The 27,147-nt window shown below is 47.6% G+C and overlaps 1 protein-coding gene across 12 annotated transcripts in view; it reads right to left on the bottom strand.

The window, feature by feature from the left end:
• Ptprm (protein tyrosine phosphatase receptor type M) overlaps nt 1-27,147 on the bottom strand; it is a 649,476-nt gene that overhangs the window by 430,026 nt on the left and 192,303 nt on the right. Inside the window, exon 1 of one of the 12 annotated variants that reach the window (XM_040752903.1) lies at nt 22,859-22,946. The exons of 10 other annotated variants lie outside the window; for them this stretch is intronic. The gene's annotated coding sequence lies outside the window, so the exon portion shown is untranslated. Of the gene's footprint in view, nt 1-1,750; nt 1,833-22,858; nt 22,947-27,147 lie in introns of those variants that run through there. One more of the 12 variants, XM_040752904.1, reaches the window with a different exon arrangement.

Below are 27,147 nucleotides of genomic sequence, written 5' to 3'. Positions count from 1 at the left end.
CACTGCAACTGCAGACCTTCGTATCTAAAACTCTGTGCAACCTGAGCTACAGATCACTCACTGAGGGGGCGTATCTATTGAACATGTGTGAAGCTCTAGGCTCAAACTCTAGCCACACACACACACACACACACACACACACATACACAGTGCTTTTGTGGGCCTGGGGGCACAACTCAGTACGTCAGTGCTTACTTTATAGACAGAAAGACCTGAAGCAGAGTGTGGAGGCGTGCACTTATACTACCAGTACTGGAGAGGCCAGACAGGTAGATCCCTGCAGCTCACTGAGGGGAGGCACCATCCTAAAAACAAACAAACAAAACAAAATCAAAGTGACCAGCTCCTGGGGATGACACCCAAGACTGGCCTCTGACCTCCAATGCATGTGTACAGATATGTACCCAAGCACACATATGCATGCATGCACATACACGTGTCCACAACTAAAATAAATAAAATGATGTGTGATTAATCTGAGCTCCATTGTCTCTGGTGCCAGTGTGGAGTAAAGCTGGGGAGCAGGAAAGAGGCCTTGGGAGAATGTTCCCGAAGCCCACAGGAGAAGAGCCCTCTGTGACCTGCCACATTCTGTCCCCTCTGTACGCTGAGATCTTTTCCCTGCAGTCATTGGCTATCGCCTAAATCTGAAGTGGAGTGACCAAAATCTTCCCGCCAGCCACTGGAGGAAATCTGTTTCACAGTCAAGAGGAAAAGTCAGATGGATCCGGGTACAATGTATTCCACAAAAAGAAATTAGTAAGCTGGTGCTGTCTTGGATCAAGCTGAGTCAGCTGTGAGCTTCCCCCACAGCAGCAGGAGAGACAGAGCAGCCTGGGAACAATAAGACCCCCCAGACTGAAATCAAGGTTGAGCCATTCCTGTTAGTCTATTTACAGGGAAACTTCCACATTTCCAGCAAAAGTCATTTCATCTCCCGAAGTTACATTGTTCCTTGAGAGAATAAATTACAGAGGTTTGTAAAGAAAATGAAAACATTCTATTATTTTTAAAAAGCAGGCTTACCCCCTTCGTATGACGTGGGGGCATATTCCAAGCCGACCCTATTTTAAGTGATGTTTTATAACTGAAACAAGGATCTCAGAAAAGAGCAGGGTGTCTTTTCTTTCTTCTTTCCTGTGGAAACATGGAGCCAGCCTCTTGCTGCAGGGGACAGGCTGACTACCAAGGGAACATTCAGCGTGGTGAGGCGAACTCAGCAATTTCCACAGTGTTTCACCTCGACCAGGGAACGTGGAACCTGAGAGTTTCCACGATGTGGGTCTGGTTGCAAATCAAGAATCAAAAACATGACCTGTTTCCAGTTGGTCCAGCAGACTCTAAGCAAAGCTTTTTACAGAGAGCAGCAATATGGGGACTCTGCAGGAAGGCAGGGGAGGGACAGGCAAACCCAGACAATGTGACCCAGCGGCAACCTGCAATTACATATGACGAAGAACGATGTATCCGGGAACAAATTCGCACTCAAGCTGAGGAGTTATAATTGACGTGTCACCTATCACCCCCACTTTATCTGTTTAGCTCATGCTAGGATAAGTCCACTCACTCGCCTTCCTCTGTGACAGACGACACTTGCTCACACAGCGTCAACTTCAAGGGGACACTCGCTCTGGGGTGGCCTATCCATCACACAGTGCAGACCACTCACTGCCAGATGAGGACTCCCCGCCGTCTGGAAAAACATGGAGTATGCCATGTGGGTTCCCACCCTGTTACGCTGGGCACTCACTGGGCGAATCAGAGTCGTGACACAAAGTCCTCACCCTCCAATCTACAGCCACACAGCAGAAACCACCGTGAGGACGCCACCCCTGAGGTAGCCGGGGTGTCTGCCGCAGGAAGCGGAAGTCCCCGCAGTGCCCAGGCTGGGACGAGGAAAAGAAGAATCTCTGGGGGGGGGGGGATTTGACAATGACAAGGACACTGCCACATGCTAGAGAAAACCGGTCTCCTGGGGATCAGAAATAAGGAGATGGCCAAAAGGTGTGGACAAGGAAAGGAATCCACAGCTTCATTCACAGCCCAACCGCAAAATTTGTTTCCCTCCAATGCACAGACACATCGACCAAAGCGTCTTGGTTTTTTCCTGGGCACACCAAAGCCAGGTCACAGCAGCTTCCGGAGCGACAACAAAACAAACAAACCCCACGGCCAACTGTTGAGACATATGCTTCCAAGGGCTTTCATTCCGCATAAAGCCGATTCATCACTGGAACAAAACGGGTGCCGCAGATCCAGTCAGATGGCATACCCCGTCCATTTGTCAGTTCTCGGCTCTGAAGTCTAAACAGAAGAGGCATCCTGCCCAAAAAATGACAGGACACGTTGCCAATTTTAGCTCAAAACACAGTGAAAATAGTGGGAAAATGTGCCGTGGTTTCAGAGGCAGACCATGGGCGACCTGGTGTCTCTTACAAGACCTTCTTCTAAAGCATCCAGACACAACACCTGCAGAGGGACGCCTTTCCAAATACTCTGTCTGTGCACATCTTCTGATGAGCAATGTATTTCTTAGTAGGATGCATGAATTTACTTTTAACTTTTAAAAACACATTTGATGGTGGGGAATGGAACTTGGGGCCCCACTACTACTTGGTGACTGACAGCCCCAATCCACTCCTGCATCCGTTCATTTGCCTTACACGTTATCCACAAAAAAACCATAACACACAGGAAGGCTTCTGCGGCCAGTGATCTTGCCGGCAATGTTAAGTAGGATGTTCTGAAAATAAACGTACTACTGCACCGGCCTAAGACAGACGTGGTGAAGAAGGCAGTGATGTTCCCCTAGGGTTACGTTTCACAGTAAAATATAAATGACCTTTGGCAATATGTAAGACCAAGCTCCACTCCACGGCACAGAGAATCAATAGCTGCCAACTGCAATCTAGCCCTTCTCGGAAACTAGAGTGTATATTTTCCCAGAGAGTACGCCAGGTCAGGCTGCGAGCGTTCAGAACACTCAAGAAACGTACGTTCTCCCGATCTGATACCCAGAAAACTGTGCCTAAGCACTGTCCCAGAACACGACAGTGTAGTCAACAGGGCCAGTAGAGGACAGGTGATCACCATCTGTGCTTAGAATGCATCCTCGGTGGGGTTAGAGATGCAGGATGAACTCCTCACCCCGCGCCATAGTCAAAAAAAAATTCAGCGTCTGTCGAGTTTTGGTAGTGACTGGAAATTCCTGGCGAGAACCACAAACAAACGCAGGCTCAGGCGACCAACAATCACACTGCTTCCACGTGCATGATGACAAAGGGTGGCCACAGACGCTGTCTCACCCAGATTCTGTCATTCCCTGCCCTCGATTGGTGAGACTGTCATCTGGACCCCAACCACACTCCTTCAAGGCCCACAAGCAGATAGAACTGACATCTGCCTGGCAACTGTGACGCGCCTCACTCTGACAGCATGATCCCAGTTTCTAAATGTGTAGCTACGGCGGCGGTGACAGGGTCATAGGCAAGCATGTGGATTTGAAGCAGTGGGGTCAGATACACAAGTTCAAATCAGTCTCCGGACTAAGGTGGACTGTGACCCTGTGTCTGACTGCCACCTGTGAGTGACACTGACCGCAGCTCCAAGTGGGTTCCACCTGAGACCCAAGACCGATAAAGAAAGGGGTGACGCCCCCGGCACCCCCGGGGAAAATGTGGCTCTGAGAGCTCAAAGGGAGGGAGCCAATGTGGAGAGTCAATGGGCAACATTTACCGGATCCCACTTCCATCCAGTCTACCAAAGCAATAACATAAATTGTGCTGCCTTCTTCAGATTATCTCAAATACTGTGGATTAAGGCACGAGTGTTCATACTTGCTCAGCATGCATACCACCACTGAACTTTACATTCAGCCTGAGGGGACTTAAACCCCCAAAGGTGGAGAGGAGGGGTCCCACCCAGCTCCAAGCTAATCGCAACATTCACAACCTCAGAAGCAATAGAATGATGTGCGTTAAATCATTCAATCGCCATTTGAAGATAGAATGGGGGAGAAGAGAGAAAGGGAGGGAGGACGGGGTAGGGGGAGGGAGTCAAGAAGTAAATCCCAGAGCCAGGAAATTCTGTTGCAAAATTTCTATTCTACTGAAAAGCTTCTACTTCCCAGGACACACAATTACTCACATTAGAGTCTAGCAAACGGTCTTGCGGATCCTGTATAATGCCCCGGGATTTATAAGTCAGCTTGACTTAAGATATCGCGAAAGCCTATTTGAGCCATGGTTTTGTAATTTCCATAACACAAAAGCCGTGTTCTGTTTACTTTCACACACAAATTTCCTATTGATATTCCACACGTCTGTAAACCCAGGGTGTGAGAACGTCACTTTCACTGGGCAATTTAGCTCAGGCCACCCATCTCTGGAGCACAAATACCTTGATTAGCTGGGACAGAGCAAGCTCATCCTTTCCTGGATAGGAAATGTGCATCTATTGTTACCTCGGATGCGAGGAAAGTGTCATCGTGAATTCTAACGCAGGCACATTATTATGTCCACAGATACAGGTTTCCTGAAAATATTATGCACAAAACGTCTCTAATGTTCATGTATGGTTTTATTTTTGTTTGTTCCACTCAACAAGAAATGCTTTGAACCAGGAAAGAACTGTCACAAATATCACTATTATCATTATCTTTATTCAGTTTTCCATTATTTATGATAAAAATGGCACAGATAATCCACTTGGAAGGTAATCTGAAAACCATCTCATTTTAATTTGGAATACAGTTGGTATTTACAGTAAACACACATATTTGATATTGTAAGAATCAACGGTACTGAGTGTGACCTAGCTGAACCACACGGTGTTCTTTAGTGCAATGTGTGTTTAATCTGTCTTAACCCCTTTTTACATCCAGGCTCTCACTTATCTTTAGAGAGAAGTCGATGAATGTGGTGCCAGCATGGCTACTTTTACAACTCAGCTTCTCTAGTTGCTTCCTAAAATTATTTTTTTCTTCATTAGACTCTCCACAGTTGTTGTATTTTTTCCTTCTCGGTAGATTCACCTTGACACAGCTGCAGCCAACTCAAGTCTGCTCTCCCGTAACTGCTCCTGAATTAATGGTTCTTCCCCGATAACTTCTCAGACACTATAGACAAGCAAAGGCCATTGCAGTGCCATGCTGGGCTTCACACAAGACCTTCGTGCTCTTAGACTCAGGGATCTCCCTGATGTCTTTGACAATCATTTGAGATAAGCAAAGGGTATTCCAACATGGATGAAGTCATGTGTCTGGACCCTTGCGTATCTCTTTCTGACCCCAGGTTTTTGATCCACCTAGGTTTTGCTGCTACCCAGAAACATCCTGGATGGACCTGCCTCCTTGAGCCTCATGCAACATGGGAAATCTCAGGTTCCTTCAGAATATGATTTATTCTGCTCTAGAAAAGCAGCAGCATCCGCAAAAGGGTTACCCACGGTCACTCACATCGCTCTCGCATCAGTTCCTCCCAAGCAAAGCATCGCTCATATTCTAACCACCTTGCATCCAAGAGAAGTAGATGCGGCCAAGTCACATGCTTGCAGAAGGGTCATGCATAGCCTGACTGGAGAAGCCTTCCCCTCTTGATGCTTTGGGCTTTCAATTTCCCCCGGGGCCAAGGTTTCCTTGGTGTTACTAAATAAAACTCAACAGCTACTAGAACCAGCTACTCATCAAAATCGCGAGTGAAGAACGAGGTTTTCAAAGCTCAGGACCCGTCATCATTTGATTCTAGAAACTGAGCTAGGATTAAGTCTTAACACACACACACACACACACACACACACACACACACACACACACACACAACTTTGTGAATATTCCAATGATCAGGATCCAGTTTACTCAATGAACTGGATAAAGGGTTTCCTATAGTCATGACTCCATCCAGCTGCTCTGTAAGTAGCACTTGGCAGTACATAGGTGACTAATGACAGCCACTATTGTGAGAGAAGTATGTTCCCTCACTTCTGCCAATCACAGCGCCTCTCCGTCTTAGATGTCCAAACACAGACATGGGCATGAGCTCAGACTGAAGAGCAAAACTACAGCAGGAGGACCATGCCCACTGACCTGGAGGGAGAGGACAGTCCCGGGTGTTCGGGTTGACTCCCTTCCAGTCTGCGCCACACAAGCCTAGGTTTCTCTGCCACCCAGACGTGAGTGAGGCACACCTTTATAGAGAACTCATATTTCCCGTGGGCAAATGCAAGATCAGACGTGGCCTCTAACCTCACATAATGCCCTTTTCTGATGGAGGGGGAGCAGACTGAACACCAGAAGACAGCTGTGGGAAGTACAATAGCAAAGAGGTAGCAACGGGCTCCTTTCCTGTCACCTCTACTATCGAGCGAATGTCAATAGAAAATTAAGAAATGCTACTGGGGCCCCGGGATGCTTGGACCCATCTCTAAGGAAACAGCCCAAACAAGCCTGCTCTATTCTCTTCAGGCAAACTGGCACTAAATTTAGAACGCTCTGCAGTCAGCACTCTGGCCCCCTGCCACTCTTTCCTAGCCAATTTCCTCCCTTAATATCCGGACAGAAACTCTGGTCACAACAGTTGGGATGGCCACTCTACATCCACTGCCCATGCCCTCTCCCCGCGGATGCGGAAGAAACCCGCTTCTGCACGTCTTAAAGATGCGCAGACACTTGTGAGTATTAAGCAGGGGTCCGTGAAGAGGTCAGAACATCTAGAAACCCTGACAGCAGTTCGCTTCATGCCTGCCGCAGCCCCAGCCAGAGCCCAGCGGCATCCTCTGGAGAGCCTCCTCTCCCAAGAGCACTTCCTTTGGGATAGAGTTATTCATGGCCCTGGTCAGAAGCAGAGGCCACACCCTCTGAGGCAGTATAGACACTCTCCTCTGTCACCAGGTCCCAAGAGAGCTAACTGCAATATAGCCATGGGTTAGAGCAAGCTTTGTTTTTAGCATAAATGGCCAAGCAAGGCTTTTAACCTTAGTCATTAGCAATATTAAAAATGCACCTTGCAGCCGGCGTTGGTGGCCCACGCCTTGAATCCCAGCACTTCAGAGGCAGAGGCAGGCAGATCTCTGTGAGTTCCAGGCCAGCCTGGTCTATAGAGAGAGTTCCAGAATAGGCTCGAAAACAATACAGAGAAAACCTGTCTTGAAAAACAAAACAAAAAAACAAAAACAAAAAATGTACCTTGCTAATTGGAATCGTCCACTAGTTATTGACATGAGAAAAACAGGAAGAAGGAAAACTCAACATTATAGGACTTGTTTTTCCTTCTTTTAACACTAAAGGGCTTTTCGTTTAAAAAAAAAGTGCCTAGTCTAGTAAACATAAATCAAAACCAAAAGCAACTACAGCCCAGCCACAGGGCTTGGCAGTGATGCTGTGTCACATGTTGCTGTAACTGCAGAGCAAGTGTGGCTGACTGGCATTTCCCTGTGGGTCATGGGTCATCCTACTGCTGCCAGAGTGTCAGATCACATGGCCTGGTGTGACAGGTTCATCCAGTCACCCGAGAGAGAGAGAGAGAGAGAGAGAGAGAGAGAGAGAGAGAGAGAGAGAGAGAGAGAAGCAGTCGAGAATGGTATTACACACAGGCAATCCTAGCACCTGGGAGGCTGGGGCATGAAGTTCACGGGTTTGTGACCATCCTGGGCTATGCAAAACGACATCAAAAGAAAGAAGGGGGGGCAGAGGAAGAAGAAGAGAGGAGAGAGGAGAGGAAAAGGGGCGAGGAAGAGGGATCTTCCTCCCAGCGTGATGTCTCTGGGAAGACAAAGAGGGTTGGGGGGGCGCCTCTTCATGTAGGGGGCTGACCGAAGTTCTCCGTCACACGGGGAGTCCACAGCATGTACAGGTCAATAGTCTATCACGGTCTCTTGGTCATCAGCTCAGGACAGCCATGGGGAGCCTTGGCAGGGGACAAAGTCACTGCTTACCAGAGGGACCCTTTCACCGATGAGACCTGTTGTCTAAGAATCCGGGGCTGACTACACAAAAGCATGCCTCAGACTAGAGGGTAAGCCTGAAAGGCGCCATGAGTTAGTTCTCTGAGGCTTAGGCGGGTGGCGGGAGATGTCTGGGTACTGGCTTGGCACAGGGCCCCATGGAAGCTGATAGTTCATGCTTGCTGCTCATAATAGCCTGCAAGTGTTGAATATGCCTTACCTGCCCTTACCTTAGCTGCCCTCAGCCTTTAGTGGGGTAGGACGGCCAGCACTAGATGAGTACAACATCAGTGACTGAGGTGTGTGCAGAGCTGTGCACCAACAGATAGGACCCGGAGGACGAGGTGTAAAAGAGACAGACGGAGACCCTGGACCTTTACCTAATTATATGGCTACTCACCGGGCATCTGCAGATCCAAGGGGACAATGGAACAAATCTTTGGCAAAAACCCCCTCTATGTCCCCGCTATACTACATCATGAACTTCCTCTGAAGGAAACAAAAGTAGAAGTCACGAACTCAGGGGCTGCAAGGGACACTCGGGATAACTCCTGACAGAGTCTAGATAGCGCACAGAAAAAAAAAATAGCAGGGAGCAGATGCCAGTGAAAGGAACAAGGAAACAGTTTTGAGAACTCCATCCTCCCAGTCGGAGTTACTGTGTTAATCCGATCAGCTGTGCTTAGCAGCCTGGGGCCATGAAAAGTTAGGATCTCACTGAAGAGGGAAAGCCATCAGGCCACCAGCTGAGATCCCAGCCGCCACTCCATTACCCTAGTTCGCCCCTCCCAGGTACATGTTATACATATAGTTGATCACAGACTTGGGAGACGCTGGAGGTTACAGGAAGGCAGGGCTTTCTTTATGCAGCCTTTAGGAAGTCACTGTCTAGCCAGGGTGGGTATTTCATGATGGGGGCATTTAGGTGCTACCTGTGCTCAAGTAAGGAACTCTTCACCCATGCTCTTGAAAAGTAGGCCCAATAAGTTTACTACTTGGCCAGGCTAGATATGAGCTGACATGTCGCTTTGATCTGCTGCAGATGTCCTTGCCCAGCGTCCAATCAAGAGACTCCCTGGGAGCTTTGTGTATATATCGCAGTACAGCTCTGTCCCTAGAGGTTCCATCTTAACCTCCTGCTACTAACCACTTGGCCCATTTCCTTCCTCTGAACAGGCTCTGGTGGTCAGGTGTTCACCATGCTTCAGGCAGCTCCCCCCCCCTTTGCATCTTTTCTCTTATAACTCTGCCTGTTACTGAGCCATTCCAACGAACCTTCAGAGGACAAAGGGGGATGTCTTCCCTTCTGTCTCTAGACCTTTCAGCCAGGCAGACACTATAGTAGATTCTTCCTTGCTTCTCTTGTCTTTGTAGGGAAGGGAGGGGAGAAGGAGTCCACATCTTAGAGCTTCCCAAATATTAATTTCCAAGGAGGCATCAGAAGTAGTATGGGCCCACCATGTCTCAGAAGGCCTCACACCAGCTGTGGCTGCTGGTACAAGACCAAGCCAGACAACATCCCAGCAAGCATGGAGAGGGACTCACGAGGCTGCGCCTCTCGGTGAGGGCTGGCTTGCATTTGATGGGGAAGTCTGTTTTCTTTAAGGGTATGGCCCATGCTCCTAAGGACGCTCACACAGCCATATGCATTGAGGGAGCATTAAATGGACTCAGTGGGTACTAAAACCACAAGAAACAGGATAATGACGTTTGGGAGGGGAATGTGGGAAGGGATGGTCCAGAAGGAGCTGGAAAGGGACAGTAGGTGATGGATACAGACTAATAAATTTGGGATCAGATGTTGTTCCAATGCCTAGGGCAGATATCCACTGGGCTTTGGGTTTAGGTGTGTCTTTAGGCATGGGTATAAACCTCCCATCTCAGTGAGAGAAGAAAAGGCCAGTAAAGAGCCATTTGCTGGTCTAGGGGCTGGGATGTCAGTCTCTACCTTGTAGGCTGAGGTGCCAAAAAGGGAGGGGAGAACCAATGTGGGTCTTAACTGGTGGAAGAGAATAAGGTAATTGTGGAAGACACACTGAAAACTCTGGCAGAGAAGTAACAATATCCAGGAAGAGCCAAGACAATGGATAATAGCTTCTAAACTATTGAGATGCCAGTAACGTCAAGCTTGTTTGAGAAAGGAAACAAACAGATGAATAGGTAGAAACTCTGAACCAGCTGAGGCGAGGCAGTGGCATTCTGCAGAGTCACAGGCCCTGGAAAGGTCAGTGACATTCCCTGCTGACGAAGCTAGTAAAAATCTCCTTCAAGAGGGGAACAGCCAACAGGAAGGGGAACTAGTTTGCTCTGCAAGATGAAGGCAAATGATCTGGAAAAATCCCTCTGTGGATCTGACCTGCAGATGTGAGGTTACAGGCAGACACTGGGAACCATCAGACTGGGAGAGCTGTCCTTTCTGACACCAACTTTCCTATCCTGTGGTCAGCTGCTCGGTCCCTGTGGTTGACAGTGTCTTACTCCAGGGACAGCCAGCAGCAGTCAGACTCACTCCTACACCCAGGGGGCACTGGCAGGCTGCCCTTGACTGGCACCGAGGTTCTAAGACTTCTGACCCAGTTGAGTTGCCAAAAGGAGTACCACCTATTACGGCTGTTTTAACAGAATGGCAGAAGTGCGTCCCTGTAAGGGCACATGCTGTTTCCATAGAGTGGATAAGAAGGAGCGTGGAGATCGCCTTGAAAGCTGGGCTGCTTTTGAATCCTGAACGGGGCCAGGGAACCCTTTGTTATGGGGAAAACGAAGACTTACATATTTCCTGTGCAAGTGTATGACAGACACTCAAGTCCCGGGTAGGGACTGGGATGTCACTCAAAAACAGGGGGGTGTGCTGCACATGCACAAGACTCCAGGTTTGACCTCTAGAACCTGGACTAAAACCAACGGCAAACAGCCAACAAGAGCAGGGAGTGACGGAAATAACTCCTCGTCTTTTACAGCACTTCTACTGATAGCTTTTTACATAACGTATGAAGACTTTTAGAGCTGCCACTATGTATTCCTTTAAAATCAAGTTGATTATGGAGTGTCAATAGGATCAACTAGATCTGGTTCTGCTCAACAGGAATCATTACCACCTGTAGGCAAACAAGCTAACAAGGGCTGTCTCTCTCCAAAGAGGATTCATTCCTCTTACAGCGACCCCAGTCACTAGCCTGAGTCACCCTCAGCCTTTGACACATCTATGTTGCCTACAGCAGCTGGCTCCTCCTGGTAACTGCGGTGGCTGCTCAGCCTAAGCATTGATTTTAAAACTCAAATTTGGTGTCAAGAGAAAGTTTTACGAGTTTATTCCCATCGTGGACGAGCATCATAGAGAGATACACAGAAGCACTGAATGAAGCAACCAAGTGATCTATGACACTAAAATCAAGTTTGTGGGGGAAAGCAGAACGGAAAAACATGGATCTAGCGAGCGGAAAGGAGTGATGCAAAATGTGTGCATGTTTAAAACTTGGTTCATGGATTCTTCGAGAAGAGGAAAACAAGAGGACAAACGGGGAGGGGCCATTCTAGGGTTGGTGTGGAAGGGCATAGTGGGTAAGGGGGACAGGGAGATGTAATGGGAGGGAGACAGACAAGAGAAATAAAGCATGCATAAGATGCATGTAAGATAAAAATTGAAGTATTTTTAAGAATAAAAAAAGAATTTTCTGGAAATGCCATCCTTTCCTTGCATTGCAACTTACAATCTCAAAAGTTGCTGTGTCGAGTTACAAATGTGCAGGGGAAATACAACACTGCTAGTTAAAGCTGTCTGGGGACCGAGACCAGTGCCGTGGCAGAACACTTGCCTACTATGAGGTACGCCCCGGATCTATTTCCATGCACTGTGAGTTCATCTAATAAATCCTTGTACACTGTAGACAAGGAAAGGTTTTGAGGGGTACTAGTTGGAGGGTTTGGATGCCATACACAGGTCTAGCCATGCCAACCCTGGGGCTCTAGTTTCCAGGGCTCATCCATCAGAGAACCACCCCCATGGAGCAGAACACAACATTTCCCTGCCGGCCAAGACAATACAAGTCTAGCCAGGCACTCTCTGGAGAGAAAGCTCCACCTCCAAACCCTGGAAAATCACAGCCACAAACCTGGCCCGTCTCGCCATCCCCTGAACAAGTATGATGCAGGAGACGCTCAGATTTCAAGGCTCTGGAATTCAATCCACCCAGGGCTTGATTCTAGTGAGGTAGGAAATGAACCAAGATGGATCCTACAGTCACTCTAGCTTATGCCCTTGGGAGAGTGTCCTGGCAGCAGCCCAGGCAGTGTGCTGAAGCAGAGACCAGCAGATCCCTTGAAATGAAGAGAGATGCCGAGAGTTCAAGGCCACAGGAGTTTGTAAAGGACAACACTTGAAAAGACAAACTGTAACAAAAAGAGAGCACTCCCTGGAGGCCCACAAGTCATTCCCAAGACCTGGCTTTTTAAAATCATGGGGCATTATCCCTGAATCTGACAATAGCCAAATGTTTCTGAGTACACAAGCAAAATTTTAAAACCAAGCAGCAGCATCGAAGCTGAGGTACTCCCGAGAGTTTTTTCCCATGAGACTTCACTGTGTCCCTGGGAAGGATGACCACTTTGTACTCTGCATCATGGGCTCTGTGAGGCACCCAAACAGAACAGTGCGGAACCACGGTTACCTGTGGCTGAACTGCAGAGCTCTGGCTTCACAAAGTTATGCACTTCATTTGTGTGTGTGCATATGTGTGTTGAAGCGCCTGAGGCGGTCAGAGGACAACTTGAAGAAGTTGGTTCTCTCCATCCATGAGGATACCAGGGACTGAACGCCTTCCTCCTGCTTAAGAGCAATTGATTTTTACCACAGAAATGGAATGGCTGAACTTCAGGAAAAAAAGAATTTCAGTATTTTTCTTCCATCATTCCTTGTCATAAATGTCAAACTAATGTATCTTGGAATTGTATTGTGCTAGAATTTTGATTTTTAAAACGGCTGTTTCTGTTGGTGATTTGCGTTTCATAAAGTATTATCAAATGAGTTTTGAATTTACACCAATGTGTTAAGTTGCCCTAAGCATGTAGCTGCCATTTTAGACTAGCTATCTATGTGACACGGTGTTCTCAGCACCAATGGTTACAAAGTTAAAATATTACCCAACCCTGAAAACAATCAATGAGGACAGTTACAACAGCAAGTATTTAACCACGGTTTAATTGTTAGTTAAAAAGAAACACACCTATCAACCTGTATGTTACTTTTCTTTGCTACTAAGTAAATAGTAAAAGTATACACATAAAGAATTGTTTCCAAATAACTTTATGATTCATGGTCACTAAGTATTTGACTTGTATATCTATTTTGCTGGTGTCTTACAAAAATTTTTCAATTGAAAAGGTTTAACGAGCATTCTTCCTGCCAGCCTGGTCCCAGAGCTGCATCAACCCCAAATAACACACAGAGACTCTATTAGTTACAATGCTATTGGCCAATGTCCAGTGCTTCTCATTGGCTAGTTCTGTCTTAAGTATTAACCCATGACTACTAATATATATATTTCTATAAGGACTTATCTCTCCTTGGATGTCATCCTGTCTCGTCCTCTCTTCCTGGGATCACATGACCACTCTCTACTCTTCGTTACACTTCCCAGAATCCTCCTCAACTCCTAGTCCCAACTATCTTGCTTCCCTATTGGCCAACAGTGCTTTATTAATCAACCAATAAGACAAACATATACACAGAAGGCCTACCCCCGTCAGACCTGTATATCCATTTTGCAAACTTACATAGCTGGTGCCCTACAAAAAATTTTTCATCGGCAAAGGGGGTCACACATGGAAAACTTCTTAGAAACCTTGCCCTAAAGTTTTTAGTGGAGTGTGGGTCACTATGAGGATATAAAAAAACTCATCCCAAAGGGTGGAAGGTTGCCCCACACCGAGCCAGCAACAATGTCCAGCGGCCAGGCTCAAGAACCTTGTATTCACCGAGCTCAGAGACCGTGGAATCCAAAGTCATGAGGAATGACCTTGTTCAGAGGATGAGCTTCCCAGGTGCTGATTCTACCCAAAAAATCTTAAAGATAATGACAACAATAACAACAAAGGCAGACTCAACCAGCTCCAAATAACACATGTCATGATAAAAGCTCAGGGAAGATCACTGATAAATAAAAATAGCCCATACCCAACAATGGTAGGCATCAAACTAAATGTCAGGCATCAAACTAAAACTTGTCAAGTATGTAAACAAATGGAAAACATGGTCCTCAATGAAATGATAAGTCAACGAATGTATATGAATCCAGAACTCACACAGATTTCAAATTAGTAGACAAGCACATACCTAGAGCATTAAGTAGCGATGCGGAAAGTATAAAGACTAAACTACAAGGTCTAGAGAGGAAACCATGGTGAGGAACCAGAAGGAGAAAATGGAACATATACTAGATTGGAGCAATTATAAATTAGGCTCTAAATGATAAGTAGGCATATACACATAAAATCAATATATATATACTTGATTCCTTGTCAAACAAAGGAGTCAGCAATAGGTTTAAGATACAGAAAAACTAGTAAAATTAAAGTTTAAATTTATATCCAGCCAATTTGTTTATTTCCCTCATCAAAAGTAAAGATAAGTTGGGGTAAAGCTTAGAGTTAGAAGACATGCTTAGCCTGTGTAAGGCCCTGCATTCAGTCATGGGCACGCAGAGTAAAAGGGAAGTTTTCTGGCATCCTTACACAGAGGCACTAAGGAATGACGGTCAGGGAAATATGAATTAGATGGTTAAATATTCACAAAACCCCCTATTACTTAGGTCACCCTGGAAGAAAAAGCTTTAAACAAAAATACTATCATAAAGTAAGATTTATAAGAGATGCAGTAATAAGATGTGCAGTGGCGGAACTTAAAAGCTGGATGGCACAGGAAACGTCCAATGTTCCACAGCCCGAAGGCAATTCTGTGACAGTTCAACAGACACGTAGCAATCATCAGTGTGGTCAGGAGAGGAGGTGAAACAGAACCACAAACAAAGCGTAATGGCCATGATCCCAGCACTTGAGAGGCAGAGACAGAAGGGCCAGAAGCCCAAGGTCATCCTTGGCTATTGAGCAAGCTAGGTGCACACGAACTGTAAGAAACCTTCTCCCAAACACAGAACCACCAAGCAACATGTGGGAAATCTCCCTAAAAGAGGGAAAAGGCTGAAACAGAGATAACAGAGCAGGGATGTAGTTTTTTTCAGAGTTAAAGAAGGGCGTTTTGTGGAGAAAACTGGACTGAGTGAATAGAGTGTCCCCAAAAGGAACACACCTGGTAGAATAGCCTCAGCATGGATGAAGCGAAAACAGATGAAACTCTGAGAGAAAACACAAACAGATCCACGGTTATAAACCCCCAGTACCTCCTGTTCAACAGCGGACAGGAGAAGCAAGCAGGGAAGAGCGCTGAATGGACAAGCTTTATTAGACAGCTTGGTGCTGTACCCACTAAGAGCAGAGCATGAACTATTCCAGTGTACACAGGACCCCAGCCAAACTCCAAGGACCCAGTCAGGATCCAAAAATAGATCTGAGTAAGCCTAGGCAAAGGTTCCAAGCAGACCAAAGTTCTGTTTTCCAACCATAGTGGAGATTTGATTTAACAAGTGGTAACAAAAGATGGCTAGGAAAAAGAAACAAATATTTGGAAAGGAGCATACTTCAAAATGACACATAGATCCAAGAAGAAATCAAGAAACATTTGAAACCCACAAAGACAGCAGGATGCCAAGGGCACGCACTGAGGGGAAAACAGGCAGAGGTATGAACGCAGCCATCGGCCTCAGAGTCCCGGAACCCTTGGGCCTGTTTCGCCAGAGGAGGGCTCTGGTGAAACTATTAAATTGCCCAGAACCTGACTTGAAGCCCAGAAGCATTTATCTCTCACTTGGCACTTGACACTCCATTAGTCAGGGTTACTGAATTTTTCATTCAGACATGTCTGATCTTGCCTATTAAATTAGCATCTCCTCAGAGGAGACATGACATGCACTGGTGTCCTTCACAGACCGCATCCCTGCTCACTGCACAAGGACATCCGTGGCTTTACCAGTGTCTGTTTTTTACCATGACCTCATTTTGCCTCCCTGTACTGATTGCCCCTGGAAATGTTAATCTTATTCTTGAGGTTTATCTAAACAGTCCCTGGCTTGTGATCATGTAAGATGTGTGGTCTTTACAATGGTGCCAGAACAGAGTTCGGCTATTTCCTAGCGTTGCAACATTTGGTACTGTGCTAGCTTACGACGTGCGGAGGCAGCTCCCATCAGCCCCACGAACACAGAGGAGATGGCCATACTCCAGCATGATAGACAGCTAAGCTGGAGGTTAGACAGGGCCATAGAGCAGACGCATCTTCCACCTGTTTTCAGTGTATGAAGCGCTGATCTGGACTCTCTTCCAAAGCTACTTCTGCCAGGAACTCTGCTTTGCTAAGAAGCCTCTGGGTTCTAACTGCCCTAGACCTCCCACTGCAGAAAGCTTACTACTCAAAAGTCAGAAACGTGCCTGCCGTCGCTTCACTCACAGCCAATTTTCCTGTCTTCATAGACAAAACTACAAGTTATTATCTCTCTTGTTAAGGATGGGATGACCACAGTCCATGGGGACAGCGAGGGCATGTCTGAGGGACATTTAGGAAGAAGGAAGTGCTTCACTGCTCTCTGCGGGCCATGAGAGGGAGCAGATGAAGCTGGTGTCACCCCTACATTTGTGGCTGGAGCAACAGGAAGGATCCAGAAAAGGAAGGAGGAAAGGAGAGGACAAAGAGGAAGGATAGAGTCAGAAAGAGAGGATGATGGGAGGGAGAGAACAGTAGGTGGTGTGTGAATGGATGATGGATGGATAGAAGGGTGGGTGGATGGGTGGATGGTTGGATGGGTGGATGAGTGGATGGGTGGATGGGTGGATGAATGGATGGATGGATGGATGGATGGATAAAAGGATCGATGAATAAAAGGATGGATGAATGTAAAAGAGAATGGATGGATGGATGGATCAATTAAAGGATGGAGGGATGGATGGATGGATGGATAAAAGGATGGATGGATGGATGGATGGATTGGTGGGTAGGTGATGGATGGATGGATGATGGGCAGATATAGATAGAAGAGTGATAAATGGTTACGGAAGGCAGGATGATGAAGGGTTGCAGGGTGAATGTTTAAGTTCCAGTGTTAGCTGCTCTCACTTACTTGCTGCTCCTCAGTAGTGGCCTTATAATGATTGCAAGGCTCCCAAATCCTGTCTTCAGTGCCACCTGACATTTTTATCTCTATATTGCCTGTCCTTAAACTTAATTTTCTTGAGAGCCTCTGCTGAAACCTCACCTGTTCTTCTAGACCTGTCCAGGACTCCTCCAAGCCCTTCTCTTGTTCTCTCTGTTCAAAATTTGCTGTTCCTTCTTCAAACCCCATGAGACTGCAGCTCCAGCCCTCATATCCCAGCAGGCCAACTGTCCAGATGCAGTGCACACAGCAGACCCTGACGAGCCAGTTTGTGAGAGGAGCCCTCTAAGGCCAAAGGGTAGCCGATGCCACCTGTCTTGTGACAAGTCCAACAATCTTCAGAGAAAAGCAGTGAGAACAACACAAAGGGTAGCCGGTGCCACCTGTCTTGTGACAAGTCCAACAATCTTCAGAGAACAACACAAACTGGGCAATGAACCTCAAGCGATGCGCGCATAATGCGTAAATTTTTAAGTGAAAGAAGGGAACAGGGACTGGAGAGATGACTGGCCAGCTCAGAGGACATATTGCTTCTTAAGGAGGACTGGAGAGATGACTGGCCAGCTCAGAGGACATATTGCTTCTTAAGGAGGACTGGAGAGATGACTGGCCAGCTCAGAGGACATATTGCTTCTTAAGGAGGACTGGAGAGATGACTGGCCAGCTCAGAGGACATATTGCTTCTTAAGGAGGACTGGAGAGATGACTGGCCAGCTCAGAGGACATATTGCTTCTTAAGGAGGACTGGAGAGATGACTGGCCAGCTCAGAGGACATATTGCTTCTTAAGGAGGACTGGAGAGATGACTGGCCAGCTCAGAGGACATATTGCTTCTTAAGGAGGACTGGAGAGATGACTGGCCAGCTCAGAGGACATATTGCTTCTTAAGGAGGACTGGAGAGATGACTGGCCAGCTCAGAGGACATATTGCTTCTTAAGGAGGACTGGAGAGATGACTGGCCAGCTCAGAGGACATATTGCTTCTTAAGGAGGACTGGAGAGATGACTGGCCAGCTCAGAGGACATATTGCTTCTTAAGGAGGACTGGAGAGATGACTGGCCAGCTCAGAGGACATATTGCTTCTTAAGGAGGACTGGAGAGATGACTGGCCAGCTCAGAGGACATATTGCTTCTTAAGGAGGACTGGAGAGATGACTGGCCAGCTCAGAGGACATATTGCTTCTTAAGGAGGACTGGAGAGATGACTGGCCAGCTCAGAGGACATATTGCTTCTTAAGGAGGACTGGAGAGATGACTGGCCAGCTCAGAGGACATATTGCTTCTTAAGGAGGACTGGAGAGATGACTGGCCAGCTCAGAGGACATATTGCTTCTTAAGGAGGACTGGAGAGATGACTGGCCAGCTCAGAGGACATATTGCTTCTTAAGGAGGACTGGAGAGATGACTGGCCAGCTCAGAGGACATATTGCTTCTTAAGGAGGACTGGAGAGATGACTGGCCAGCTCAGAGGACATATTGCTTCTTAAGGAGGACTGGAGAGATGACTGGCCAGCTCAGAGGACATATTGCTTCTTAAGGAGGACTGGAGAGATGACTGGCCAGCTCAGAGGACATATTGCTTCTTAAGGAGGACTGGAGAGATGACTGGCCAGCTCAGAGGACATATTGCTTCTTAAGGAGGACTGGAGAGATGACTGGCCAGCTCAGAGGACATATTGCTTCTTAAGGAGGACTGGAGAGATGACTGGCCAGCTCAGAGGACATATTGCTTCTTAAGGAGGACTGGAGAGATGACTGGCCAGCTCAGAGGACATATTGCTTCTTAAGGAGGACTGGAGAGATGACTGGCCAGCTCAGAGGACATATTGCTTCTTAAGGAGGACTGGAGAGATGACTGGCCAGCTCAGAGGACATATTGCTTCTTAAGGAGGACTGGAGAGATGACTGGCCAGCTCAGAGGACATATTGCTTCTTAAGGAGGACTGGAGAGATGACTGGCCAGCTCAGAGGACATATTGCTTCTTAAGGAGGACTGGAGAGATGACTGGCCAGCTCAGAGGACATATTGCTTCTTAAGGAGGACTGGAGAGATGACTGGCCAGCTCAGAGGACATATTGCTTCTTAAGGAGGACTGGAGAGATGACTGGCCAGCTCAGAGGACATATTGCTTCTTAAGGAGGACTGGAGAGATGACTGGCCAGCTCAGAGGACATATTGCTTCTTAAGGAGGACTGGAGAGATGACTGGCCAGCTCAGAGGACATATTGCTTCTTAAGGAGGACTGGAGAGATGACTGGCCAGCTCAGAGGACATATTGCTTCTTAAGGAGGACTGGAGAGATGACTGGCCAGCTCAGAGGACATATTGCTTCTTAAGGAGGACTGGAGAGATGACTGGCCAGCTCAGAGGACATATTGCTTCTTAAGGAGGACTGGAGAGATGACTGGCCAGCTCAGAGGACATATTGCTTCTTAAGGAGGACTGGAGAGATGACTGGCCAGCTCAGAGGACATATTGCTTCTTAAGGAGGACTGGAGAGATGACTGGCCAGCTCAGAGGACATATTGCTTCTTAAGGAGGACTGGAGAGATGACTGGCCAGCTCAGAGGACATATTGCTTCTTAAGGAGGACTGGAGAGATGACTGGCCAGCTCAGAGGACATATTGCTTCTTAAGGAGGACTGGAGAGATGACTGGCCAGCTCAGAGGACATATTGCTTCTTAAGGAGGACTGGAGAGATGACTGGCCAGCTCAGAGGACATATTGCTTCTTAAGGAGGACTGGAGAGATGACTGGCCAGCTCAGAGGACATATTGCTTCTTAAGGAGGACTGGAGAGATGACTGGCCAGCTCAGAGGACATATTGCTTCTTAAGGAGGACTGGAGAGATGACTGGCCAGCTCAGAGGACATATTGCTTCTTAAGGAGGACTGGAGAGATGACTGGCCAGCTCAGAGGACATATTGCTTCTTAAGGAGGACTGGAGAGATGACTGGCCAGCTCAGAGGACATATTGCTTCTTAAGGAGGACTGGAGAGATGACTGGCCAGCTCAGAGGACATATTGCTTCTTAAGGAGGACTGGAGAGATGACTGGCCAGCTCAGAGGACATATTGCTTCTTAAGGAGGACTGGAGAGATGACTGGCCAGCTCAGAGGACATATTGCTTCTTAAGGAGGACTGGAGAGATGACTGGCCAGCTCAGAGGACATATTGCTTCTTAAGGAGGACTGAAGTTCAGCTTCTGTAACCCCATAAGCTGGTTCAACTCCATGGAACACCATCTCCAGGGAACTCCATCGCCCTTTTCTGGACTCTGGGGGCATTGCACCCTCTCCTCCCCTCTCCCTCCTTTTCTCCCTCTTACTCCCTCCCTCCCTACCCCCATCTCTGTTCCCCCCTCCTACACACACCACACACACACACACACACACACACACGGAACATCACTAAAGAGGGCATGCTCTACAACTCTTCTTTTTTCAGAATCTGCCAGAACACTGTCTCTGAGAGAGTGGTAGCTGAGCCTCTATCAATGCTTTCCACATGAAAACGGCATGTAAGTGTCAGGATGGCTTAGAAGAGACCTCCCCTGATTTGATGCAATCTCAGACTGGCAAATTCCAGAATTTGAGGAGTGTCATTTCACTCCTGCTCACACACAGGACCATGTTAACATCCACTCTTTAAAGAGGCCTGCCTCAACGTATCTGTAGCCAAGTTCACTGTTGGAGAAGTATCAGTGTTTGTCACTATGGCTGTCCAAACCTTCCCGCATCTCTCTTCAGCATACAGTGGTAGATTTGGTAGCTGGGATATTTTTAAATTCCAGACAGATAACGCCGCTCTCAGAAGCTGCTTTGTAGAGTTTTATTTTCACACTGGGCTATGACGTCAATCATCCTCTGTCCCCCAAGGGAAGTGACACTCTATCTTTGGATAAATAGCTGCAAGGGAGTCTTGGGGCAGAGGATGCTCTTCCTGAGCTAAATCCCAGGAGCTTCAATCTAAGGGGTGTGCCTTCTGCTGCACGATAGTGTTCACCCCATCCCTAAATTTTCCGGTACCTGGACTACAAAGAGGAAAGCATCAAACAGGGCACATATTTGCTTACAAAAATGTGGAGACAGGAGACCAGGCAATACATAAACACAGGACATCTGGCAGAGCCTCACTACAACACTTTCTAAAAGGGTCTAAAGTCACTTGAGGAGCTAAAATAACGGGGTGGCGGGGGACAAACAAGATTGGAAGACAGTGATCAGCAAAGTAAAGCTGGTCGTGTGTCAGCCACTTGATAAGACCTTCTACCTGTGCTGTTATCACAGAGCTCTCAGTGGTAAGGAAGGTGTTTCCAATCCAAACGAATCCAATTGTAGTTATTTTTTTCTTGATTAGCAATCAGTAGGCAAGGCTTGCATAGACATGAACTATCACACAAACTTCTTAGAACCAGGGTTCAAACTCATGTCAGTTAAATAACAACATTAATTTCACAAAAATGGCATCCCAAATATGATTCTGTCCCAGGTCTCTTGTGAAGGAAGGCAGCCATAAATAAATACACAATGCACTTCTCTCTCTGGCCTTCAGACAGAGATTATATGGACTCAAAGGTTCACAGTGTAGACTGTAGTTTAACCGTAGTATATTTTACATTAAGTTTCTGGATAATCGTAAGCCAAGCCCTCGTGACTCTCAGGAACAAAGGAAGAACAGATACGGACACCACCACTTCCCTTTGGCTCACCCTACAGACTGTAGTCTGGGCCTGGCTCCAGCCATTGTGTGAAAATCCCGGCCTTAAGTCTTCCAAAAGCAAAGTCAATATGAAGCCTGTGATCAGAGTATGCAATGAGACTAGGTCACCCCTGCTCCTGGAGACAGGGCCCCAAAGAAACGTCTGCTGTGAATCTGATGGAAATCGCCTGAGTTTGCTGGCATGAGCTGTTAGCACATGATGAGGTCACACTTGCCACTCTGCTGTGCAGAGCCCTTCCCAGGGATGTTGTCAATTGCTGCATGCTTTGTTTCCTGTAGGGGTGCTCCAGGAACACATCAGACAGTAGGATAGAACTCGTGTTATTTCCCTTGCAACCCAAAGATTTATGTGTCAAGTCCAGAGCATACAGCTACAACTTATAACAGCCTTTTGCCAACGCATTTCATTTGTAAGCAGCTACCTACACATCATTAAAAAAAAAGTGTATACTTACAGAAGCTATGTACTTCAAGTAATTTGCCGCCTGGGTTACTCATAAGGGATATATCGCTCACAGCTAATGTCGTAGCTAACATGCTACAGACCTACCCATGAGATTATAACACTGTTGGGAAGGTGCACCTATGTCATGCATTCTGCAGGCTCTGTCTCCATTCACTCTCAACCCCAAGTTGCCAACAGCGATTTCCCAGAGGTAGAGAAGCCAGCACTGAAGGTCGGGAAAGATGAGGGAGGATTAGACCCAGCAGTAAATTTCAAAGCATGCCCCCCCCCCCCCAGCCACACACTTCCTCCAGCCGGGCCTCACACCCTAAAATTAACAGCTACGGAGAGGGATCGGACACACTCAGACCCCAAGAAGGCTATTAGAGTCTTTCCATTTCACAGCAATATAAACACCAAAGACACAGACCCAGAAGGCTAATGTTTCCCATGCAAAGAGACATCTCACTTTCAAACCGACGGTTTAACTTCATACCCAAGTCATCAAAAATTTCCCTTCAGGCTAGCTGCCGTCCTGTGACACCGCAAGTATGATTCCAATAACCGAGGCTCCGTCCTGTGTCAAACTGGAACACCGGGGTGACAGAGCAAACGGATAAAGTGTGCCACCAAACTCAGGCCTAGTTTCTAGTCCTTGAAGCCTATGAGGAGTGGGAAATTAGGCCGCGCTCGCTTGGGTCCTCCTACAGGAAGCATTTCCTTAAAGGGCGAGGCTGCACTTCCTGCAGGTGGCTAGGCTCATCCATATCCACGAGGCACACAGGAATCCGGGCTCGGTGTTCATTGACCAGAATCGTACCACGAGGATCTACTGGGCCCCTGTGCTATCACCACATGCAATTTGCCTCTTTTGGCAAGGACGGGAGCATCAGCGATCCAAACAGCAAAGCATTTAGGACTATACCTGCATCTCCTGGGTAACCAGGCAGGGAAGAGCCTACACCCACCTGACAATGGTGACAGTGCGCAGACGCTGCATACAGAGTCACGTGTTATAATAATGTCAACAAATACATGTGTGTGTATGTATGTACGTATGTATGTGTGTATGTATGTATGTCATTGGTATCTACTTCATTAAACCCACAGAACGCCAGCCCAGCAATCCATAATGGGAATGTCAGACTGCTGAGTTCCTGGTTTCCTCCTGCCCTCCTGAGAACACTGCTATACGCAGCCATTCACTCCAGGGTGTCTAGGGGGCTGAAACCAAAGTACAGCAGAGCACAACACCACAGCCAGAAGGTGCAAGCGATGCTTTGTACTCATGAGTGCGCGATGCTTTGCACTAACGAGTGCTCCCTTCCTGGACTCTAGCCTGACTCCCCGTTGCTGGATAAAACACTCCAGCCAAAAGCAGCTTGGGTCATGCTTCGTCGTGGCGGGAAGTCCGGGCAGCAACTGCAGCAGAAACCGTGGAGAAAGGCTGCTTACAAGTGTGCCGGGCGACTCAGGGTCTAGCTCAGGCTCACCTCCCACAGCGGGCTGAGCATGCCCGCAACATCGGTTAAGACAGTGTCTCACAGACTGGACCATAGGCCTTTTGGGAAATTCCTTCTCAGGTGACTCTAGGTCACGCCAGGTTGACCAAACAAAACAGAAAACAAAAATGAGCAAACCAGCAACAACAACAACAACAACAAAAACCCCTAACCTACACATTTCTCTTTATTTAACTATTTGGTAATAAGATAGCCACAAATCTTTAATGTGAAAACAGGAGAGGGAAAGGTTAGATAAACAGAAGGATGTGTGGGTAGATAGTAAGCTTTAGAACACCCACAGGAATCAGCTGCTGCTGTAAAATTCAGGTGACAACAGGGCATATCCTAATAGCCCATGCAGGTTGGGAATCCCTGCTCAAAAAGCCTGGGACCAGGGTGTTTTGGATTTGGGACTTTGTTCAGATTTTGAAATACATATAAATGCAAAAGAGTTTTGAAGAGAGGACCCAAGTCTAAATTCATTTCTGTTCCACGTGTGCCTTGTGCTCACAATAAGAATGGATGCATGCGACAGTCTCAGCTCATGTCGCCTAGTTATTAACCAGGTGTGCAATTTCTCACCTGGGGTATCATGTCTCTGCTTTAAAAAAATTGTCCAATTTGGGCACATTTCATGTATTCAGATTATAAATGTTTAACCAGCATTTTCATCAACATCAGTCATATTAATTTATATATTTTTCCAGTTTTCTACATCTGCTGCCAACACATCTCTCAGCATAAGGTATGCTAATGCAGTCACTCTGGTAAACTTAGAACTCTCCCTGTCAGACAAGAAAATTGACGGCGTCATCAATAGTCGCAGCATCGAAGAGATGGGGACATTGTTGAAGCAGGAAGGGAACTCTGGGTAAGTGAGTGAGCCCCAGTGCCTGGAGGTTGCTGGGGTCCACTGTCCTCACAGATGGAGGTGGGAAGGAGGTGAATGACAGAGACACTCTGGGCCCTGGAAAGGAACCTTGTTCACCCTTGGCTCTCCTGCTCATGACCAGGTTTCCTCCTCAGCAGGGGGTGCGGTGCAGGGGGGAACGCCCCCCCCCCGCCACCCAGTCATCATGGACAGGAATCCCACCTCCACTTCGTGTAGTGGAGCAATATCCAGGCTCTTGACATCTAAGGGCAAGCATGCAGGAAGTAATCAAGCTCACGGTGCTGCCCCCATGTCTACACAGTGACTTCTGTCCCCTGAAAATGGACACCAGGGTGACCCAGACTTCTAGATCTAGGCAGCGCCACAGTCTCTGGCCACCTCGACAGCGCCGGTCCATCCTTTAGCCAGTTCCTGCTTGGCTATCTTTGGCTGGCTCTTAAAGCAATCTATGAAATACATTAACTTCCCCCCGTCCTAGTCATTTTTGTCCCAGACCTTGCCAGACCCTGGGCTTGGGGCCCGGTGACAGTTACTTGATAAGTTCATGTTTCTAGAGATCCCTTTCCTATCAAATAATTCCAGTCTCGTTATGCCTCCATGACTCCTTGCAGAGCCCATTCCATCTGTTTCCGCGACTGGATAGGCTGGTGCCATTTGTTGTAGCTGCTGAATTCAACACATGCTAGTCAATTTCCTGAGCTGCTTGCAGCGCTCCTCTGTGAGCTCACCCTCACTCAGAATCATTTGTCTCCCGCAGGTCTCAGAGGCCTGTGCTGTGGAGACGTCCTGATGAGGCGCTACAGGCTTCTTCATGTGCAGAGCGAATTCAACCTGCGTTTCTGGGATCAGGAATTCTACACAGGGCAACTCAGGCCATGGAAAGGACAACTAAACCCTCTTTCCAAGACAGAAGGACGGCTCCAGGAACCTCCCTGCCTCAGGACTCCACCCCTTCCTGGTGGGTTAGGACCCCTGCAGATGGGACCAGACATCCTCAGCGTACTTCCCCTTGACCTCCATTGGCTGGGCCTCCCATTTCCAATTCACACAAGAGGTGTTTGATTCCTTGGGACCGAACCCTAGTGGTCATTTCCAATGCATTTCCAACAGTACCACTGCGATGCACCTTCCCAGCCTCTCCTTTGATGGGGGAGTGAAGGGATGCACATTTTTAATTGCCTCTGATCCTCCAAGAAGCACGGTGGAATGCTGCACTGGCCATCTTCACACTGGATGTCCTAACCAGCCCCCTGCTGTCAAGAGGATCACTTGGTTCTACGCCATGCGTTCTGACCCCCTGGAACTTACAGTCCAAACCAAAGGGCGGACAGCAGCCCAGGAAAGAAACGGGCAAGGAGACAAGAGTGTGATCATCAAGAGTCAAGGAGTTCTGGAAAACGGCCTCTCGTCCTGCTGTCAGAGGAAGAGTGAGGCTTAAAGCTCAATTCTCAAAACTCTTCGGGCCTCGGCGGTGTTTTGGAAAGTCTTTATCTCAATTGTACTCAGATTGAAGAGAAAGGGTTTATACACAGCACAGCAGGTAACTGGAGAGGTCCAGAAATTGTATCAGGGACGGAACGGCCGGAAGCAATCATTCCTGAACGAAATGGGTTGAGACAGAAGAGCCACGGGACGGGAGGGCAAGTGCGGCTGGGAAACGTTCACAGATGCTATGCTCACCAACTTCTATCAGCAGATAACGGTCACAAGGCAAATTTGACAGTCCCGGGGGCTCCCAAAGACTGAGAACTCCAGGTCTGAGGCTGAGCTTGTGAGTCACCCACAGAGATTGACTTAGAGACTGGGAAGGGAGAGACAGTGACTCTGGGAGCCATGAGGATGGACACCCATTACAAGTGTTTCTATCATTTCAGCACAAGTGAAGCCAACCGCAGAAACAATCAAAAGTTATTTCCTGTTGGCTTTAGTCTCGATTTGTGTCCTTAAAAAAAAAAAGCAGAAATCCCGAAGTGTGGAGAATTAGCGACTGGAGTTTTCAACCCTAAGCAGGATACCTAAATATGTCACCCCCTCCGTGCCTCAGGAAACATCCCGAAGAGTGGGCAGAGGGTGTAAGGGAACAGTCAGAGAGGACACAGCGTCATGTGTGTGCATGGCTAGGCCACTGTACTCAGAAGTTGGTTGCAGCTGGGCTACCCGCGTAACTTGTGCAAGATGGGACCCCTCAGCATTCCATCATGTCTGAGGCTCGTGAGGCCCCTTATTGCTTGCAAAGAAACTACGGGCAGTTAACAGGTGGTAGGAGGACAAGGGTCATTGTGTAGCCACTGATGAACGCTTACGTTCCCGTAAACAACCCCGCCCCCCAACCATGCTCATGCAAGCAACCCTAAGGAAACTCAGGGAGAACTAGAAGAGAGAGAAACA

The sequence above is a fragment of the Mesocricetus auratus genome, unplaced genomic scaffold, assembly GCF_017639785.1.
Source record: "Mesocricetus auratus isolate SY011 unplaced genomic scaffold, BCM_Maur_2.0 Super-Scaffold_100010, whole genome shotgun sequence".
In the NCBI taxonomy this organism is placed as follows: Eukaryota; Metazoa; Chordata; class Mammalia; order Rodentia; family Cricetidae; genus Mesocricetus; species Mesocricetus auratus.
This window is presented reverse-complemented; position numbering and strand designations above follow the sequence as displayed.